Here is a 6,336-nt window from a genome sequence, read left to right on the forward strand (position 1 = left end):
CTCTAAATATCAGAACTTGACTTTAAAATGAAAAAGAAAAACTACATTTAAATAATCTACTCCAAGCCAAGCATGGTGGCTTATACCTGTAATCCCACACTTTGGGAGGTTGAGGCTGGCAGATCATTTGAGGTCAAGAGTACGAGACCAGCCTGCTCAACATGGTGAAACACTGCCTCTACTAAAAATACAAAAATTAGCTGGGTGTGGTGATACACACCTGTAATCCCAGCTACTTGAGAGACTGAGGCATGAGAATTGCTTGAATTTGGGAGGCAGATTGCACCAATGCACTCCAGCCTGGGCAACAGAGCAAGACTTCGTCTCAAAAAAAAAAATAATAATAAAAATAAATAAATAATATATTCCAAATGGTTTGTCTACAATGAACTGACGATGTTAAGATTATTTACATTTCCTGTTCTTATGTAAGATATTGATATTTTATAGGTAAAAAGTGAAATATATGTGTTCATGTATGCATTAAGGTATTATTTCTACATACAAAAAAATAGCAGAACTAAGAAAATTACCCAGGGAAACCAAGAGGAGAAACACACTTCTATTTGCATTGGGTGGATGTCTCAGACACAGCCAAGCCTGTATCTAATCAGAATAGGCAGTTCCTGAAATTATAACTTTGAAGTTCTAAAAAGCTTGAACATTTTAAAAGAATTTCTGTTTTACGTTATTGTTGTACATTTTAGCATGAGTGATTCCTGTTTAGCTTTTGGCATGCCAATTCCATAAGTGTGGTTAACTCACAGTACTGGACTGCCTATTTCAGAACCATTTACAACTGCTTTCTCATCTTCTACTGTGAAAGCTCCGCAGATAGGGCTTAAAGACTCAGGTTCCACACACACTTCCGGCTATCAGTGACCTGACCGTGTGATCCAGCTCTATGCTAAAAGATTGAGTAGCTTACCTGCTGAGAAACGTGTTTTTAAAGTGGTTTATAGAGGACACTGGCCTTTGTTTTTTCTCTTCCTACTTCTTCCGGCTTCAGCCTGGATAGTGGATGTGAGCTTGCAGAGCAGCAGCCATGTTACAACCAGAGACAACATACACAAGACCTGGCCTGTACACTCTGAGAACAAAGTTCTCTGGAGACCTGGACTACTAACCCCTGCTTCTCTCTGTTAAGATAGATAATTCTTGTGTATCTAAATCATTGCAGAGACTTCTGGTTGGTTAAACCCGAATTTACTTCTAATTGATATGAGCTTCCACGCAAACACAGAAGAAAACAAATGTGATTTAACGACTATTTTCACAGTTCTCTTAAGGATGGTACATATCACACACCATTCTAGGCATGCTGAAATAAAATTAATCCATTACAGAAAATATATTATTAGGACATTAGAACCTACTTCTCTTCCAAGTCTGGTTGAGAAAGATTGTACCAAACCCTGCTATATAAAATACAGCCTATAGACCAACAGCATAGGCATCATCTGGTAACTAACTGGATGCCTAGAATCTCAGAATTCTCCCTCTTCACCTACTGAATCAGAATGTGCCTTTTAACTGTGATTCCAAGATGATTCATATGTACCATAAAGAGTTTTAAATGCTGGATGAATTATGAGCTTCTGAGGTCAAAGGAACAGTATTTTTTAAAAAAAATCTTTTGTATCTCTATTTCCCGGTACAATGTCTAGATGGAGCATAATAAGCCCAACCAAATATTTGATGAGTGAAACATAACACTGGCTCAGTGTCAAGCATTAAATTCCATTATAGGTTTGATTATCCCAAATCTAACTATTATTTGCAAAGTTGAGCTTATGACTATGAGGAAATGAATAATGAGACAGATATCATGAAAAAAGGAAAAGTGATTAAAAAGTTACAAAGCATAGAATGCAATAAATCATAGGCTCTAGATGTGCACTGAAATTAAAAGTTTTAAAGAACCTAGGCCCCTATAACAGAAAGTTAAAATTGGAAAATTAATGGATAAGTCCTGGGAATCTGTCCTTGCCAACATTCATTATATTACCTAGAGCTGTCTTGATTTGTCTATTTTAGGTTCTCCTATTTGGGAGAGTGGTGGACCACTTGACTCTGAAGAAAGCTAAAAATACTCTCTCAGGAGAATGCACACACACACACATACACACACACACGCACACACATACACATAGACACACAGACATGCTTAATTCAGTTTCAGGAAGTGCCCAGACTTTCTAAAACTTAGCTATCGCAGAAGGTACAGTGTACTTCAGGTAGAGAGCCCTCCATGATGTTTGAATTTTCTACATTACAAGTTAAATAAAATGATGGTCTATGAAATCTAGAAATGATTTGGAGAAACAGACGTAGTTTCTCTCCTCACATATTCCACATCCTAAACTAACTTTTGACTGAGGGTTGAATTGTGGCCTCCTCTCCACTACAAATCTATTGAAGTCGTAACTCTGTTACCTCAGAATGTGACCTTATTTGGAAATAGTGTTGCTGTAGATATAATTAGTTCGATGAGGTCATACTAAAGTAGAGTGGGCCCTTATCCAATCTGACTGATGTCATAGTGAAGAGACACAGAGACAGACGCACGAGGGGAGAACACCAGTGATGATGCAGCCCGAGATTGAAGGGCTGTACCTGCAAGCCCAGGAACACCCGGGGCCACCAGAATGTGGAAGAAGCGAGGAAGGATCCTACCCCAGAAGTTTAGCAGGGGGTATGACTCTGCCTACACCTTGATTTATCACCTCAAGACTCTAGAACTGTGAGAGAAGAAATTTCTGTTGTTTTAAGCCCTCCACATTTGTGTAAATTTGTTACAACACTCCTAGGAAATAGTGGGACAACACAATCTAGAATTATAATAATTGATTTCAAACTGTCTGTCATGGTTAATAATAAAAACTTTTATTCTGGAGGTATTCACTAATCTTCACTATGTGAATTCACTGATTTTCAATTTGCCATGTAACATACCCAGATAAATCAAGAATAGGCTCTTATTCTTAGAGAAAAGATAGCCTAAGTTTAATTTAAAATTTACATAGTTGATCGGGGTTTCAATTCTTTCATCAATGAAGTGGACATTAAATGTTTAACATTAAAATTGTCTCTGAGCTCCTCTCAGAGTTTCTATCAGAATTTCTATCAGGTATAGATAATAATTAATCGGTAGTTTATTTGCTAAGGAATTATTTTAAATGAATTGTAGATACTTAACCTAAAAAAGAGAAAACCAGCTCTCTTCAATTAGCTGAAAGGCAATTAACTAGAAGAGTTATTGTTTTGTATGACCTCAAATGATAGACGGGAACTGGCAGAGATGAAATTACCCTAAATATACATAAGAATTTGTTAATTATTTTAGCTTTAACAATATATTCTGGCCCTCGAATTAATAAGTTCTTTGTCATAAGACTTGTTTTGCTGAAGAATCATTTGCCAAGATGTCTTTAGGGGTTTCAATCATTCCCAAGTTGGTTGGAAGATCATATCTTTCAAACATTATGGGATCAATAAAGGTATATTTGGAAGATTGATCACTCTGGAGATAAAATGAACTTCAAACCCTGTATCTGTTCCTTAGTAACTATGTAAACTTAATTTCTGAATATCATCTTCCTCTCCTGTAAATACAGATATTAATACCCACATTAAAGTATTATTTTGAATTATAAAATAATGCATACCAAGTGTAGAGTCATTAGTTGACAATAAATGCTGATTCTCTCCTATGCCCTGTAACTCTGTGTGTATTTATATTTGCTATTGTTTACCATGTTAGGATACAAAAATAAACTGCTAAATAAAATTAAAGACCACCATTAAAAAATATTTTAAAACAATATTCAGAAAGATAAGTAATAAAGTATTACTTACTGCCACATATTAATTTTTATAGTTGTGGGGATGTAGAAGTTTGTCACCAGTCACTCAGATTTGTTCTGTATATGATCCTTAAGGGGAGCAACAGTACTTTCCTCAGTGCATTTAGAATAGAAAGTCCTGAACAACATTTTAGAGGTATAGGGAAAGAGCAAAGGTTCAAAAACATTGCTAAGCTCTGATCCTTAGAAGCACAAACAAGGTTCTGAATAAGTTGAGAGAAAAACCAGCCTCCGATTATTTTATCTTTAAAAGCAATTACTTCTTCATGACAATTATTCGCATATTTTTAATTTGCAAAAATATTCTCTTTATAGTAAGCATATATGGAGCTGCATACTCAGCTTCTTTAACTGTTGTGTGATACAATTTTATAGTTATTTTGTTTTCAGATTTCATGTTCTGGATGTGGCAATTAATGTAGCAATTGTCTGCATTTTTTTTTTCACTAGAGAAAGGCTGTTTGCCCACACGTTCCTAAAAGCAACATGAAAAAAAAAAAGGCCCATCAATTACCCTTTGCAAAATCTACATATTTTCCTATGCTTTCTCTGTGTAAAACAATGCAAATTACAAAATATTTTAAAATGTATATCTATCCTTTTGGGTATTAAGTTCTGGTTTGCTGAAGATACTAAATCCTTGTATTTTATTTTATTTTATTTATTCATTTATTTAAACCATGCAAGGAGACTGTTTATTTCCAAAGGATTTTGCAATAAACATAATGAATAGGCTCCAGGCAGCTGTTCTATTCTTCTCCCTCATTCTCATCCTCATAGGAGTCAGTGCCTATTTCCTCCTAATCCTTCTCCAGGGCAGCGATATCCTCCCGGAGCCTTGGAGAACTCACTGTCCTTCATGCCCTCACCAGCTTCCCAGTGTACAAACACTCTCTTGACATACGTCAGCTCGAACTTGTGGTCCAGGTAGGCCCAGGCCTTGGCGATGGCAGTTGTGTTGCGCAGCATGCACGTGTCACACTGTACCTTGGCCAGGTCACCTCCAGGCACCACAGTGGGTAGTGCTTAGTTGATACCAACTTTGAGGCCTGTGGGGCAGCAGTCCACAAACTGAATGCCGCACTTGGTATTGATGTTGGCAATGGCAGCATTGATATCCTTGGGTACATCTCTGTGGTACAACAGGCAGTAAGCCATACACTTGCCATACCAGTAAACCAGATACCCTAAAGTGTCATACCATCACACTTTGCCATCTGGCTGGCCAGCTCAAAGCATGTATTGGCGATCCCTGCCAAAAACAGCTGCTGTGGTATACCTTCTCTGCAGAGATGACTGGCACATAGGTGACCAGGGGGATGTAGATGTGAGTGCAGGCCACCAGGTTGATCTGAAACTCTGTCAGGTCCATGTTGAGGGCCATGTCAAAGTGCAGAGAAGCTGTGGTGGAGGAGATTACTTTGCTAATGAGGCAGTTGAGGTTGGTGTAGGTTGGGCACTCAATGTCCAGGTTGTGGCAGCAATTGTCATAGATGGCTTCATCGTCCACCATGAAGGCACAATCTGAGTGCTCTAGGGTGGTGTGAATGAGTGGTCAGGATGAAGTTGTAGGGCTCGACCATGCCTGTGGACACCTGCAGGGCTGAGTAGATGGAGAATTACAGCTTAGATTTTGCCATTGTCACCAGAAAGCTGCTCCATCAGGAGTGAGGTAAAGCCAGAGGCAGTGGCCCTGCCAAAGCTGTGGAACACCAGGAAGTCCTGAAGTCCTGTGCACTGGTCCAACGGCGTCCAGATACAGTCCAGCACTGGGTCGTTGATCTCTTTGCCAATGGTATAGTGACCACAGACATCACTGTTGAGAGCATCCCCTTTTGCAGTGATGAGCTACTCTGGGTGGAAAAACTGTCAGTATAGGCCATTTCAGATTTCATCAATGGCCATAGGCTCCAGATCCACAAAACAGCCAGGACACATGTTTTCTAGCACTAATTTCACAGAAGAAGCTGGTGAAAGTGGACTATCCACTTCACCAGTGGTCTTTTCACTGGGCATCTGCCCATCAGTTTGAATCTCATGTTCCAGGCAGTAGAGCTCCCAACAGGTTAGCATTGCCCATCTGGACACCCGCCAGCTCCGCATGGACGGAAATGTATTTACACATGGCAAATGGTGAGTCCCAGTGGTGTGTCTTATGTAGAGTCAGGGTGATGGGTTTCAGTGAGAACTAACCCATCCTTTTAAGGATATTTGTGTCTTGATTTAAAAAGTTTTAATTTTCCTGACACTAAAACATTGGTGTTAAAATGTGCATTTCAAATGTATGTGGGAGAAAAGTGAAAGAAACACTGATTCAGCCTTAAGATAAGTGTATCCTAAGACTTCATTTTAGCTCTGCTACGTATTAGTAGTGTGATTCTGGACAAATTATCTAATTTCTCTAAATTTTTGTTTTTTTATTTACGAAAAGGAAATAATATATTTTCCTGCACATCTTAGAATGGTAAAT

The 6,336-nt window shown here is 38.5% G+C and overlaps 1 pseudogene; it reads right to left on the minus strand.

Moving 5' to 3' along the window:
• Positions 1–4,615: 4,615 nt before the first annotated feature.
• LOC102137505 (tubulin alpha-4A chain pseudogene) lies at positions 4,616–5,991 on the minus strand (annotated as a pseudogene).
• Positions 5,992–6,336: the final 345 nt, after the last annotated feature.

Source organism: Macaca fascicularis, chromosome 5, assembly GCF_037993035.2.
Source record: "Macaca fascicularis isolate 582-1 chromosome 5, T2T-MFA8v1.1".
NCBI classification, from domain to species: domain Eukaryota; kingdom Metazoa; phylum Chordata; class Mammalia; order Primates; family Cercopithecidae; genus Macaca; species Macaca fascicularis.